We start from the raw sequence: 16,284 nt of genomic DNA, 5'->3' as shown, positions 1-16,284 counted from the left end.
ATAAAGTTGAAGTTCATGGAATTGAAGGCAAATTATTGACCTGGTTAGAAAATAGGCTACGTGACAAGAGATAGCGAGTAGGGATAATGGGCAGGTACTCCAAGTGGCAGGGTGTGATTAGTGTTGTTATACAAGGATCTGTGTTGGGGCCTCAACTACTCACCGTATTTATTGACGACTTAGATGATGGGATAGAAAACCATGTATCCAAGTTTTTCGATAACACAAAGATGTTTGGTATTGTAACCACTGTAAATGCAAGTATAAAATTGCAATATAAAATAATATAAAAGGTAGTAATAGATTAAGTGAATAGGCAAAATTGGGACAAATGGATTTCATTTGCAGGCAAATGTGAAGTGATCTACTTTGGACCAAAAAAAGATAGAACAGAGTACTTTTAAAATGGTGAAAAGCTAGAAACATTGGAGGTCCAAAAAGACTTGGGTGTCCCAAGAGAGGGCCCAAGGGATTCCCAGTAGATTAAAATGTCATAAACAGGTACAGAAAATAATCAAAAAGGCTAACGGAATGATGACTTTCATATCTAGAAGACTAGAATACAAGGGTATAGAAGTCATGGATCGCTATACAAGGCCCTGGTTAGATCATATCTGGTGTATTGTGAGCAGTTCTGCACACCACACCTTTGGAAGGGTATATTGGCCTTGGAGGAAGTGCAGCGCAGCATTACCATAATGATATCTGGACTCCAAGGTTTAAATTACAAGAAGACATTACACAAAGTAGGGTTATATTCCCTATAATTTACAAGGTTAAGGGATGATTTGATTGAAGTTTTCAATATATTAAAGGGAGCAGATAGGGCAGATAAAGAGAAACAATTTCCATTGGTTTGGGAGTGTAGGACGATGAGGCACTGTCTAAACTTTAGAGCCAAACCTTTCAGGAGTGAAATTAGGAAACACTTCCCTACACACAAAGGGTGGTAGAAGTTTGGATCTCTCTTCTCCAAAGGGCAACTGATGCTAGATCAGTTGTTAATTTTAAATCTGAGACTGATAGATTTTTGTTAACCTAAGTAATTAGAGGAATATGGAGCAAAGTGGGCATGTGGAATTAGGTCACATATCACCCATAATCTCATTGAATGGCAGAACAGGCTCGAGGGGCTAAACGACCTACTCCTGTTCCTATATTCCTTCTTCTCCTCTTAGACAGTCCCTTGAGACTGAGGATAACTTGCTTCTACTTCGGTTCGATGAGTTCGGAGATGGCTAGAATCAGTGCGTGATTTTGCAGATTCTGGCCCATGTGGGGCAGGTAGTCCTTGAAGGGTCAGGTAGATGAGTATTTTGTAGGTTTGTGCGCTCCCTTTGATGTCTCACCTTCACCTCTGCATGTTCCTGACGTCCCTCGAGGTGTACGATGCCTTCCGGAATGAGGTTTCTCCATCTAGGAAAGCCATGAGCCAGGGACTCCCACGATGTTTGATCTCTTCAGGGATGCTTTGAGGACATCTCTAAAGCATTTCTGCTGTCCTCCTGCAAGTCTCCTGCTGTGACCAAGTTCTGAGTAGAATAGCTGCTTTGGTAGTCTGGTGTCAGGCATGCAAATGACATGTCCCACCCAATGGAACTGGTTTTGGGTGATTAGCACCCCAATGCTGGGCAGGTTAGCTTCAGAGAGGACACTGCTGGACCTCCTTCCTTGGCACTGGATTTGGAGGATCTCTTTGAGGTGCCTGCTGTAGGTTGTCCAGATCTCCAAAGCATTATAGGAGCATAGGGATCACTGCTACCCCAGTAAAGCATGATGGGTCTTTCAGTAAACTCAGAAACTGAAGGTCCTCTTTCAACCAACTCCCACAGCACAACACCTTCCCCCATCAATCAAGATCAATCGCGAGATTCTGGAAAATGTGGACCATTTTCCATGCCTTGGGAGCCTCCTTTCGGTGAAGGCAGAGATGACGAGGATCATCATCGCCTCCAATGTGCCAACTCTGCCTTCAACTGACTGAGGAAGAGAGCATTTGAGAATCAGGATCTCAAACCCGAGACTATATTCCTATAAAGTTGTTACTGTCTTCCTCAGTTTCCTGCATTTCCGAGTTTTTTGACATCTGCAAACTTTGAAATCATGCCCTGTATTCCGAGGTTATGAATATGAAAAAAGTGTTCCTGATATCGAACTTAGGGGGAACACCACTGCATACTTCCCTGCAGCCTGAAAACTAACTATTCACCACTACAGTCTGCTTTCTGTCCCTTAACCAATTTCATATCCATACTGCCTCCCTTTAATCCCATGGACTTCAATTTTGCTAACAAGTCTATATTGTGGTACTGTGTCAAATGCCCTTTGAAAGTCCATGTACACATCAACTCTGTGTGTTAGTTCATCAAAGAACTCAATAAAGCTAGTATCACAACTTGTCTTTAAGAAATCCGTCCTGACTTTCACTTATTAGCCCATATTTTCCTAATGGTAATTAATTTTGTTCCAGATTATATTCTCTGAAAGTTTCCCCACCATCGATGTTAAGCTGAGTGACCTGTAGTTGCCATATTTATCCCTCACCCCTTTTTTTTCAAACAGCAACGTAACATTTGCAATCCTCCAGTCTTCTGGTAACACTTCCATATCGAAGGAGGATTGAAAGATTGTGGCCAGAGCCTCTGCAATTTCAACATTTACTTCTCTCCAGAACCTTGGATACATTTGATCCAAACTGGGGGACTTTTCTATTTTGAATCTGCTGATATGCATCCAGAACTGCAACCAGAAACTGCTGCAGTGCACAAAGTGTGGTCAGGCTCCTCAGTTGATGCCACTTTTAACAAGCCTCATCTCTCTCTCAGCTCCTTGAATTCTGATTTAGACTTAGGTTTTGAGTGAATGTGACCACTCTGAACTGGGAGCCTCAGTCAGTACCAATCTGTTCTTGGACTTCATACATCAACAACCAGCTGGCACAGACTGACCTGAACCAAATCAAGAGATCACACAAAGGACAGTGAGCTCAGTGTTTGGGACACTTCTCACAGATCACATCATCCTAAACTCAGTTCACCACCAACATTTCTAAGCCACTCCCTGGGTTCAGACACAATAAAGGAGAATTTTAATAGAATGGTAGAAATTACTGAACTCTCTGCTGTAACTCCATTCCCCACCCCCTCTTCAACTAGTTATCCCATTCCACAATAGCCATTTGAGGTGAAGCATGCCATGGTTTAATAGGCCCCAGTTCAATAATCATCTTTCTCCTTTCCTGCAAGAATCCTCAATCTCCATTTCCATGTTCCCCACTCACTCACCAGTAAAAACAACCTTTCACTGTTTACCTATGGTAAACTTCCTAGGTTTCACTCACCCCTTCACTGGCTGCTCCTTCCAGTGCCACTCCCACATATTGCTGCTGTTCTCAGCTCTGCAGTCCCCTTTTCTCCCACCTTAGAACATAAGAAGTTGGAGCTGGAGTAGGCCCTTTGGCCCATCAAGCCTGCTCCACCATTCAATAAGATCATAGCTTATCTTCCACTTCAACTCGAATCATTGGGATCTCTTCTGGTGCAGAGGTGACCTGTACAAGAAGGACGGGTTGCATCTGAACTGGAAGGGGACCAATATCCTTGCGGGGAGGTTTGCTAGTACTACTCGGGAGGGTTTAAACTAGTCTTGCAGGTGGGTGGGACCCAAAGTAGTAGTCTCTCCGCTGAGATAGTTGAGGTAAACGTAGAGGTTAAAGCAATCAAGTCCAGTAGTCAGGCCGGGCAGGGGCAGGACAGGGAGCAAGGAAGATCTGGTAGGTTAAACTGCATTTACTTTAATGCAAGAAGCCTTACAGGTAAGGCAGATGATCTCAGAGCATGGATCGGTACATGGGATTGTGATATTATAGCGATTACGGAAACGTGGTTGAGGGATGGGCAGGACTGGCAGCTCAATGTTCCGGGGTACCGATGCTTCCGGCTTGACAGAGGTGGAGGTAAGAGAGGAGGGGGAGTTGCACTATTGATTAGCGAGGACATCATGGCAGTACTTAGACAGGATATCCAAGGGGGAACGTCCAGCGAGGCCATATGGGTAGAACTTAGAAATAAAATGGAGTGATCACTTTGATGGGATTATACTATAGGCCCCCCAATAGTCAGAGGGAATTGGAGGAGCATAGAGGTAGAGAAATCACAGATAGGTGTAGGAATTATAGGGTTGTAATAGTAGGTGATTTTAACTTCCCTAATATTGACTGGGACTGCCTTAGTGCTAAGGGATCAGATGGAGAAGAATTTGTTAAATGTGTCCAGGATAGTTTTCTGAAGCAGTATGTGGATGGCCCTACTAGAGAAGGGGCTACACTCGACCCCCTCTTAGGAAATGAGGCTGGGCAGGTGGTTGATGTGTCAGTGGGGGAGCTCTTTGGGACCAGTGACCATAACTCTGTTAGCTTCAAGATAGTTATGGAAAAGGATAGGACTGGTCCTCAGGTTGAAGTCCTAAATTGGGGGAAGGCTAATTTTGATGGCATTAGACAGGAACTCTCAAAAGTTGAATGGGAAAGGCTGTTTACAGGTAAAGGGACGTCTGGCAAGTGGGAGGCTTTGAAAAGTGAGATAGGAAGAGTTCAGGGCCAGCATGTTCCTGTTAGATGGAAGGGCAAGGCTGACAAGTTTAGGGAACCTTGGTTGACGAGGGATATTGAGGGTCTGGTCAGGACAAAGAAGGAGGCATATGTCAGGTATAGGCAGCTGGGATCAAGCGAGTCCCTCGAGGAGTATAGGGGATGTAGGAGTACACTTAAGAAGGAAATTAGGAGGGCAAAAAGGGGCCATGAGATTTCCCTGGCAGATAAGATAAAGGAGAATCCTAAAAGATTCTATAAGTATAGTAAGAGTAAAAGGGTAGCTAGGGAGAGAGTAGGTCCCCTTAAGGATCAGTGTGGTAATCTATGTGTGGAGCCATGGGAAAAATGGGCGAGGTCTTAAATGAATACTTCCCGTCTGTATTTACAGCGGAGAAGGTCATGGAAACTAGTGAGTTCAAGGGAGGGAACAGCACTATCCTGGAGCATATCAACATTACAAAGGAGGAGGTGTTGGAGGTTTTGAAGCACATTAAGGTGGATAAATCCCCAGGGCCTGACCAGGTGTATCCTAGGATGCTATGGGAAGCAAGGGAGGAGATTGCTGAGGCCCTGGCAGAGATTTTTGTATCATCGTTAGCCATGGGCGAGGTACCGGAAGACTGGAGGATAGCTAATGTTGTGCCTTTATTTCAGAAGGGCAGCAGGGATAAGCCAGGGAACCACAGGCCGGTGAGCCTTACATCAGTGATGGGAAAGTTATTGCAAGGGACTCTGAGAGACAGGATTTATATGCATTTGGAAAGGCAAGGTCTGATTCGGGATAGTCAGCATGGCTTTGTGCGTGGGAAATCATGCCTCATGAATTTGTTTGAGTTTTTCGAGGAGGTGACCAAGAGGTTTGACGAGGGCAGGGCGATGGACATTGTCTACGTGGACCTTAGCAAGGCCTTTGACAATGTCCTGCATGGTAGGCTGCTCCAGAAGGTTCGAACACATGGGATCCAAGGTGAGCTAGCCAATTGGCTTGGTGATAGGAGGCAGAGGGTGGTAGTGGAGGGTTGTTTTTCAAATTGGAGGCTGGTGACCAGTGGTGTGCCACAAGGATCGGTGCTGGGCCCTGTTGTTTGACATATATATTAATGACTTGGATGTGAATGTAGGGGGCATGATTAGTAAGTCTGCAGATGACACCAAAATTGGTGGTATAGTGGACAGTGAAGAAGGTTGTCTAAGGTTACAACAGGATATAGATCAACTGGGAAAGTGGGCAGGGGATTAGCAAATGGAATTTAATGCAGACAAGTGCGAAGTGATGCATTTTGGGAAGTTAAACCAGGGCAGGACATATACAGTGAATGGCAGGACCCCGAGCAGAGAGACCTTGAGGTGCAAGTACATAGTTCCCTGAAAGTGGCAACACAGGTAGACAGGGTGGTGAAGAAGGCGTATGTCATGCTTGCCTTCATCGGCCAAGGCAATGAGTACAAGAGTTGGGACGTCATGTTACAGTTGTACATAACGTTGGTTAGGCCGCATTTGGAGTACTGTGTGCAGTTCTGGTCGCCGCACTACAGGAAAGATGTGATTAAGCTAGAGAGGGTGCAAAAAAGATTCACAAGAATGTTGTCTGGTTTGGAGGGCTTGAGTTTATAAAGAGAGATTGGATAGGCTGGGTCTGTTTTCCCTGGAGTGAAGGAGGCTGAGAGGGGACATGATAGAGGTATATAAAATTATGAGAGGCATAGATAGGGTAGATAGCCAGAGTCTGTTTCCCATGGTAGGGGTGACTAAAACTAGAGGGCAGAGATTTAAGGTGAGGGGGAGGAGGCTTAAAGGGGATCAAAGGGGTAAATTTTTCACACAAAGAATAGAGGGTATCTGGAATGATCTGCCTGAGGAGATGGTGGAGGCAGGAATGGTAGCAACATTTAAGAGGCATCTGGACAGGTACTTGAATGAGCAAGGCATAGAGAGATATGGAATTAATGCAGGCAGGTGGGATTAGTATAGATAGGCATTATGGTCGGCATGGACGCAGTGGGCCAAAGGGCCTGTTTCTATGCTGTACGACTCTATGACTAACTCCACCTTCCCACACTATCCCCCATATCCCTTAATTCCCTTAATACCCAAAAATGTATCGACCTCAGTCTTGAATATACTCAATGACTGAGCCTCAATCTACCTCCCCCACCCAGACCCATCCTCTTGTCCTCCAATCCCCAGGAAACAAATTAAAAGTTAAGGATGTTTTCTCAGAATTGTTAGAATTAGGCAGCAATATCCCACAGGCTTCTGCCAATATTTTAAAAGTTTTTTTTTAGTTTAGATTTAAAAAATGTGCTGGATTATCTGGTCAAAAACTGGAGAGTTGTCACCGTGTGAGGAAACATACAGTAATAGACTACTGTTACCTAGATCAGCTGAAAATATTCTCACCTCCATGAAGGTTGCATGTTTAAGGCCCCCTCCAGGAGCTGACTATATAATCTGAGCGGACACTTCAGTATTGAGGAAATGCTCTCTTTTAATAGTAATTACAACACTGAAATTGGTTGTGTTGGGGTTTATCTTCCTATGACTTTTTTCATTCTGTTCCTATATCCCTTTATTTATTTTTCTTTCAACCAACTTTCAAACCTACTGTTAAATGTTGACACGGTCTCTTCAATGTGGTAGTTCATTCCACAGCTTCTCAACCCTCTGAATTAATAAAGTTCCTCCTGCTCTGTATCTATGTCCCCTGATTCTAAACTCTCAGTCACTAAAAAGTCTGTTTCTATCTACCCATTCCTTCACCATTTAAACACATTTATCAACTCACCCCTTAATAGCATCTGTTTTAACAAAAACAGCTCCATTTAAGTTTTTTATTGCACTTCCTTATACAGGGCATCATGGTAGTAAAAATGCTATGTTTTATTGCCTCAACATCCTTCCTGTAGTGTAGAGCTGACAGTATTCCCACTTTGGTCTTAAGTTTTATGTAGATTCACCACTACACCTTGGCTTTTATATTCTATACCTCTTGCCATAAATCCCAGTATTCCATTACTTGATATCTTATCAACTTGTGGTGATGCTTTTAATGTCTTGTGAACCTGAACCCCCAAATCTGTTTTTCCACATTATCCAATTTTCCCATTTCAAAGTATAATTACTTTTAATGGTTACCAAAATGTACCACCTTTGACTCACACTGAATTTCATATTCTACTTTGTCCATTCTATCATTGTATTATTCTTTTGCAACTTGATTTGATCCTCAGAGTTTTTACTGTGCTGCCTGTTTTAGTATTGTCATTCTAACTATACTGTTAAAACCTAACTACAAGTATCACCAGAAATTCTTTTCCCCACAGTGGTGGAGACGTGGAACAGAATCCCAGTTAATCATGTGAATAAATGGTTGAATCAATATTAATTGAAGATCAGTCTACAGAATCACAGAACTCTTACAGCACAGGAGGCCATTCGGCCCATCGTGTCTGCACCTGCTCTCCAAATGAGCAATTCACCTAATATCATTGCCCCGCCTTCTCCCCATAATAACCCTGCGCATTCTTCCTTTTCAGATAACAGTCTAATTCCCTTTTGAAGGCCTCAATTGAAGCTGCCTCCACCACACTCTCAGACAGTGCATTCCAGATCCTAACCACTCGCTCCGTGAAGAGATTTTTCCTCATGTCGCTTCTTTTGCCAATCTTGTTAAATCTGTGCCCTCTCTTTCTAGATCCTTTCAGGAGTGGGAACAGATTTTCCCTTTCCACTCTGTCCAGACCCCTCATGATTTTGTATACCTCTATCAATCTCCTCTCAGCCTTCTCTTCTCCAAGGAAAACAGTCCCAACTTCTCCAATCTATCTTCATAACTGAAGTTCCTCATCTCTGGAACCGTTCTGGTGAATTTTTTTTTTTAGAATTAGAATTAGAATTAGAACATTACAGCGCAGTACAGGCCCTTCGGCCCTCGATGTTGCGCCGACCTGTGAAACCATCTGACCTACACTATTCCATTTTCATCCATATGTCTATCCAATGACCACTTAAATGCCCTTAAAGTTGGCGAGTCTACTACTGTTGCAGGCAGGGCGTTCCACGCCCCTACTACTCTCTGAGTAAAGAAACTACCTCTGACATCTGTCCTATATCTATCACCCCTCAACTTAAAGCTATGTCCCCTCGTGTTTGCCATCACCATCCGAGGAAAAAGACTCTCACTATCCACCCTATCCAACCCTCTGATTATCTTATATGTCTCTATTAAGTCACCTCTCCTCCTCCTTCTCTCCAACGAAAACAACCTCAAGTCCCTCAGCCTTTCCTCGTAAGACCTTCCCTCCATACCAGGCAACATCCTAGTAAATCTCCTCTGCACCCTTTCCATAGTTTGCACATCCTTCCTATAATGCGGTGACCAGAACTGCACGCAATACTCCAGGTGCGGTCTCACCAGAGTTTTGTACAGCTGCAGCATGACCTCGTGGCTCCGAAACTCGATCCCCCTACTAATAAAATCTAACACACCATATGCCTTCTTAACAGCCCTATTAGCCTGGGTAGGAACTTTCAGGGATTTATGCACCTGGACACCAAGATCTCTCTGTTCATCTACACTACCAAGAATCTTCCCATTAGCTCAGTACTCTGCATTCCTGTTACTCCTTCCGAAGTGAATCACCTCGCACTTTTCCGCATTAAACTCCATTTGCCATCTCTCAGCCCAGCTCTGCAGCCTATCTATGTCCCTCTGTACCCTACAACATCCTTCGGCACTATCCACAACTCCGCCTACCTTAGTGTCATCCGCAAATTTACTAACCCACCCTTCTACACCCTCTTCCAGGTCATTTATAAAAATGACAAACAGCTTTGGCCCCAAAACAGATCCTTGCGGTACACCACTAGTAACTAAACTCCAGGATGAACATTTGCCATCAACCACCACCCTCTGTCTTCTTTCAGCTAGCCAATTTCTGATCCAAAGCTCTAAATCACCTTCAACCCCATACTTCCGTATTTTCTGCAATAGCCTACCATGGGGAACCTTATCAAACGCCTTACTGAAATACATATACACCACATCCACTGTTTTACCCTCATCCACCTGTTTGGTCACCTTCTCGAAAAACTCAATAAGGTTTGTGAGGCACGACCTACCCGTCACAAAACCGTGCTGACTATCGCTAATGAACTTATTCTTTTCAAGATGATTATAAATCCTGTCTCTTATAACCTTTTCCAACATTTTACCCACAACCGAAGTAAGGCTCACAGGTCTATAATTACCAGGGCTGTCTCTACTCCCCTTCTTGAACAAGGGGACAACATTTGCTATCCTCCAGTCTTCCGGCACTATTCCTGTCGACAATGACGACATAAAGATCAATGTACTCTCTCCAATGCCTTCACATCTTTCCAGAAGTGCGGTGCCCAGAACTGGACGCAGTACTCCAGCTGAGGCCGAACTAGTGCCTTATACAAGTTCAACATAACCTCCTTGCTCTTGTACATTATGCCCCTATTAATAAAGCCCAGGATACTGGTATACTTTATTAACTGCTCTCTCAACCTATTCTGCCACCTCCAATGACTTATGCACATAATCTATTGTTCTATGTCAGGTCCCAAGTCCTTCTACTCTTACACCTTTATCTTATATTGTCTCTCCATGTTCTTCCTACCAAAATGAATCACTTCACATTTCTCCTCACATATTGAACTTCATCTGCCACTTGTCCACCATTCCACCAACTTGTCTATGTCCTTTTGAAGTTCTACACTATCCTCCTCACAGTTCACAATGCTTCCAAGTTTTGTCTATTCCTAATAATTATGACTTGTGTGCGAAAACCAATTAATTTAAATTAGCTAACATAACTAATGCAATGTGGGAAGTTATTATTGTTTAATTATATGACTGAACAATAGACTGTATATCTTCTTCTTTGGCCTCCTTGTCTCGGGAGACAATGGGTAAGCGCCTGGAGGTGGTCAGTGGTTTGTGGAGCAGCGCCTGGAGTGGCTATAAAGGCCAATACTAGAGTGACAGACTCTTCCACAGGTGCTGCAGAAAAAATTGGTTGTCGGGGCTGTTACACAGTTGGCTCTCCCCTTGTGCTTCTGTCTTTTTTCCTGCCAACTGCTAAGTCTCTTCGACTCGCCACACTTTAGCCCCGCCTTTATGGCTGCCCGCCAGCTCTGGCGATCGCTGGCAACTGACTCCCTCGTTTTGTGATCAATGTTACAGGACTTCATGTCGCGTTTGCAGACGTCTTTAAAACGGAGACATGGACGGCCGGTAGGTCTGATACCAGTGGCGAGCTCGCTGTACAATGTGTCCTTGGGGATCCTGCCATCTTCCATGCGGCTCACATGGCCAAGCCATCTCAAGCACCGCTGACTCAGTAGTGTGTATAAGCTGGGGATGTTGGCCGCCTCGAGGACTTCTGTGTTGGAGATGCAGTCCTGCCACCTGATGCCAAGAATTCTCCAGAGGCAGCGAAGATGGAATGAATTGAGACGTCGCTCTTGGCTGACATACATTGTCCAGGCCTCGCTGCCGTAGAGCAAGGTACTGAGGACACAGGCTTGATACACTCGGACTTTTGTGTCCGACTGTATATGGATAAGGGTAATCAGAGATGATCAAATACGGTGAAATATCATGTCAAGGCAAGTGTGGGAACAGATTAAAAGTAAGCTCATCAGCTAACAGACTAACTGTGAAGCTGTGGAGCCAATTTGTAACAATAACAAGCAGAAGCTAACAGGACAGCTGCAGATAGCTTATTAGCCACCCATTGTTGATGGTCAGTCTAACGAGTTCACCAATCAGGCTCTGACAACAAGAAATTGCAGAAGTCTGCAAACCACTCAAACAGGGGGAGGGGGCCCTTACTAGTTTGTTTGAATAACTATCAGAAAGGCTTGCTGTGGTGAGCACTGGTTCTTTGTTCGTTTCTCTTGTTTCTTTCTTTTACTTTGTTCTTTTGTTTTGCTTTTTGTTTCTTTTGTAACTTTGCAATGTAACAAGCATATACTGCAATAAAATTCCTAAAAGTTACGGTCAGACTTCGTCTGTCTTTGTAATCGATGGAATCCAACAACTTGGCGTAGTCGGCAGGATCGCTGGAGGATTAAAACCGAAGCCCTAGATATCGGACCTATATCGGCGCCCCCGGAGGTAAGGACTCCTTTTTACTTTAAAAAGCCCTCAACCGTTGTCTGATTTCGGTTCACCACCACGCGATCCCGAGGCTCGAGACCCCCTTTATAGACGTCTAAATCAGCGGTGTTCAATGGGAATACACCAGCCCGGCTGAAAAGCTCCACGGCATCAGTAGAAGAAGCCCCACAGCTCGAGAGCCCCTCCCTACTCGAATCGATACAATGATCGACGAAGGCAACCTACAGTTACCAACTACCGTCAAAGGCAGGCAGGCCCCGCCAGGCGTTTCCAAAGATGGAATGCCTCGGCAGTTAAAAGGATATATAGAACAGTTTAATTTGGCTAAAACCTGTACTGAAATTGAATAGAAATATGGTGCCTCCAAGGGACAGTGGTCCCTGGAAGATATAAAGAGGGCTTGGGGAAAAACGACCCGTTTAAAGGATAAAAGAGGAACCCAATGGTCCTTAGCCATAATGGGACAGATCCAACAGCGTAATGAAATTATCCAACAAACTCAATGCGACCGCGACCTGACCAGTGCGAAGGACCAATTGAAGGCAGTTTGCGAACAACTGAGGAAGGAGAAACTTAAATCGGAAAAGTTAGAAACCGAATTAAAAGAACTTAAGAAACAATTACGGGAAGAACAGGCGACCCAACCGAAGGGACCAGGACCCCGCGGACCTCCTCCACCACCCCACTTGTATCCGAACTTGGACTCATTACAAAAAAAATTACAGAAAACACAAAGGCACGAAGCCGGTATAGAGGAATCTGAATCCTCCAGTGATCAAAGTGATTCGGATGATGAGTTGCCTTTTGTGCGGCTCACCCCCCTTAAACAGAAACATGTTAAGGTCACACAGGAAAAGAAGACTACAGACAGTAACGAGGTGACCACGTCTGAGCACCAGACACACTGGGTACACCAGCGGACCCTAAGAAAATTGACAAATGGTCTGAAAAATTGCCTGACCCGAAAAAGGGGGGCCAGAAAACATGGGAAAAGTTGGAACGTTTGAAGGGAATTTACCACCTCCACCCGTGGGACGGGGTACAGATTTTGACCGTCATGGTGCCCAGGCGAGCAGGGCGAAGACTGAACAGAGAATCCAAACTGCTTTGGGCGAGGACGAGCAACAACTAGATGCCGGATGGGCTACGATTAGTCGGTGGCTGCGAGCGTACTGTCCCGCAAAGACGGATTGGAATAAAATTACAGCCTGTCAGCAAAAAGGTACCGAAGAGGTGCGGGAGTATGAAGAGAGGTTTAGATCTGTTTGGCTGGAACACTCGGGGATAATGGACGTTGCTTCAGAGGATCTGGACGATACCCGTTTTGCGCCCTTGAAGTCTGCCTTTATTGCAGGGCTAAAACCAGAATTATCCAAGATGCTGAAGGTAACCTTACCAGTGTGGGAAGGCAAAGGAGTAACCTACGCGCAGTTGATTGATCGATGCAGTCAGCTGGACAGGGACATGGGAGCGAAGCTCCGAGCCCTGCAGACGGGTTGGACGCCCAAAGGCCCTGATATGCGACCCGGGGCCTGCTACTACTGCAGAAAGGAAGGCCATTGGACTAAGATGTGTAGAGCGAAGGGACGGGGCAGAGGACGGCAAGGATACAATCCGGCACCAAGACCGGGTCCACCCCCTGATGGTAATGACCTCCTAGAGAGGTTCAAACAGTTGACGCCCCAGCAACAGAAGGAGTTACTTGATGCGGCAAAAAACTAGCGGAGCCCCCCCTCGCCCTTTCGGCGCCCCTTCTGGCGCTAATAGAATAACGAAGAGATGGATTGTATATAACTGCGAGGGTGGGCGACCAAGACATAGACTGCCTATTGGATACCGGAGCAGAATTAACATGCCTACCTCAACAATACGGGAACTCCATACCGATGGATGGTAAAGTTACGACTGCCCACGGAGTCGGTGGCCATGGGTTGGCAATCAGGAAAACCCAGCCCATACGCATTGGTCTTGGCCCACACGAATTGATAACATCAGTCTGGATAGTTCCAGTGGACCAGGCCCTTCTGGGTATGGACGTTCCTACTCAACTTAACTCCTCGTTGCATTTTGAAGGCGGCCAGGTGACATGGTCTATCAGAAGTCTGAAGAAAGAGGAGCTGAGGGAGCACCCAATATGGGCTCGGGATAAGAACGATTGTGGGCTACTTCAAATGGAACCAGCAACGTTTACGGGATCCGCTCCGCCCTGTACTAAACAATACCCCATTAGTCCAACATCTATTGCAGGAATCTTACCCATAATTAGGCAGCTGGAGGAGTGAGGCGTGCTGGTTAAAACACAGTACCTCCAACATCCATGTGTGGCCAGTACGGAAACCAAATGGGACCTGGCGGCTTACTGTTGACTATAGAAGGGCTAACCAGTGTATTGATCCAAAGGCTCCTCTGGTAGCTAGCTGACCCTTCTACGGTATTCAATGCTCTGAGGCCGGAACATGAATGTTATCGACATGGCCAGTGGATTTTGGTCGGTGCCACTGGCACCCGAGGTCCAACCGTGGTTCGCCTTTACCATTCAACAACAACAGTACACCTGGACCCGGCTGCCACAGGGTTTCCACAACAGCCCTACGGTATTTCATATGGCCCTACAAAACCATTTGAGGGAGTTACCTCCCATGCACTCCACGGTCATACAGTACGTGGACGACATCCTGTTAGCCTCTGAAACGGAAGAACAACATGAACAAGATCTGCGTACCCTGCTGGACCACCTTCATCAGAGAGGACACAAGGCCAGTATCGACAAAGTGCAAATAGCCCAAGGAGAGGTCGTGTACTTGGGACAAAGGATTTCGAAAGGAAAGAGGGAACTCATCCAGGACAGGACCACAGCCATTCGGACTGCCAAACAGACCACCACTATCCACGAGATTAGGTCCTTTTTTGGGTTTGTGTAACTTCAACAGAAATTGGAACGACTCCTACACACAGCTGGCCCAACCATTAACTGATCTCTTGAAGGGAAAGCGGGCCTCTAAAGAATCAGTTACTCTAACCAAAGAACAACAAGAGGCTTTCGAGAATTTAAAGAAGGCCTTGTGCTTGGCGCCAGCCCTGGGAATCCCCGACAACGGGAAACCGTTTACCCTGTTTGTACATGAAAAAGAGGGATATATGACTGCCATACTGACACAGGAGCATGGGGACCAACAGAGACCTATTGGATACTATTCGAGAAAACTGGACACCGTAGCCCTAGGATGGGGCAGTTGCCTAAGGGCCATGGAAGCTACATGCCAAGCTGTGATTGCTACTGCAGGTCTGGTATTGGATCAAAAGCTAACAGTCAAGTGTCCGCACACCGTCCACACATTGCTATCCATGAACAGAGTATCCCAAGTGACAGCAGCCAGATGGACCCGATGGACAACAGTCCTAGAGGCCCCCAACCTCCATATAGTCTGAGGAAGCCCGGTAAACCCAGCAACTATGCTCCCGTGGCCTGAGGAGCAAGAGGGGGAGGAGCATGATTGCATGGAGTCTGAGAGAGACAGCGGAAGTAACCTTAGCGGCGGAGGAAGAATTGCACAATCCAGATTTAATCCTTTTTACAGATGGCTCCTCCTTTGTTGACAACGGTACCCGGAAAGCAGGATGGGCAGTTAGAACCCTACACGAAGTCGTGGCGATGGGATTTCTGCCCTCGGGGACATCAGCCCAACAGGCCGAACTACAGACCCTGTCGGAGGCATGTCGAATAGCGGAGGGAAAGACGGCGAATATCTATACGGACTCACGATACGCCTTTGGAGTTGCGCACGACTTTGGTCAGTTGTGGTGTAAGAGAGGATTTCTCGCTGCCGCTGGTACACCGATCCGAAACAGGAAAGAGGTTTGAGACTTGATAGAGGCCATGCAATTACCACAAGAGGTGTCCATTCTGAAATGTAAAGCCCATATGAAGGACAATATCATAGAGGCAAAGGGGAATGCCCTTGCCAACCAGGCAGCCAAGGAAGCCACCTTGCAGGGTGACTCCCTGGACGCACAGATGCAAATATGTAAACTGAATGCACCCAGTCTGGCACGAGACCTACAAGTAATGCAGAGCGAGTGCCCCAGAGACAAAAAATGGACATGGATAGAGGCAAGGATCAAGCTATGTGAAGACGGCATCTGGAGACAAAGGGACACCGATAGACCAGTCGCGTCACAGGCACTGATGCCCTTTTTAGCCCAACAGATTCACTCCTGGGGGCACCTGGCCCCACAACAGATGAAGGCTCAGTTCCAGAAAAGCTGGTGGGGTTGGGGGTTCAAAAAACACGCCCAGTTGGTGGCTGACCGCTGTGTGGTCTGTCAGAAAAACAATCCAGGACCCACCACGATACTGCCTCAACTAAGAGCTCCTGTTCCAGCCGGCCCATTCCAGTGCTTGCAAGTCGACTATATCACTCTCCCACCTTGCCAAGGATACACCAGCATTCTCGTTATTGTCAACAGATTTTCCAGATGGGTAGAGGCCGTCCCAGCCAGAAGAGCCATGGCCAACCACACTGCTAAGGTCTTGTGCAAGGAC

At 46.0% G+C, this 16,284-nt stretch overlaps 1 long non-coding RNA gene across 1 annotated transcript in view; it reads left to right on the top strand.

Annotated features, from left to right (window-relative positions):
- The window catches only part of LOC137371407 (uncharacterized), a 44,962-nt gene extending 34,083 nt beyond the window's left edge, over nucleotides 1-10,879 (top strand). Inside the window, exon 3 of the long non-coding RNA XR_010975215.1 lies at nucleotides 10,803-10,879. This is a non-coding gene — a long non-coding RNA (uncharacterized lncRNA). The remainder of the gene's footprint in view (nucleotides 1-10,802) is intronic.
- The last annotated feature ends 5,405 nt before the right edge of the window (nucleotides 10,880-16,284 follow it).

The sequence above is a fragment of the Heterodontus francisci genome, chromosome 6, assembly GCF_036365525.1.
Source record: "Heterodontus francisci isolate sHetFra1 chromosome 6, sHetFra1.hap1, whole genome shotgun sequence".
Lineage (NCBI taxonomy): Eukaryota > Metazoa > Chordata > Chondrichthyes > Heterodontiformes > Heterodontidae > Heterodontus > Heterodontus francisci.
The sequence above is the reverse complement of the archived record's forward strand: the minus strand, read 5'-3'. Positions and strand labels throughout refer to the sequence as shown.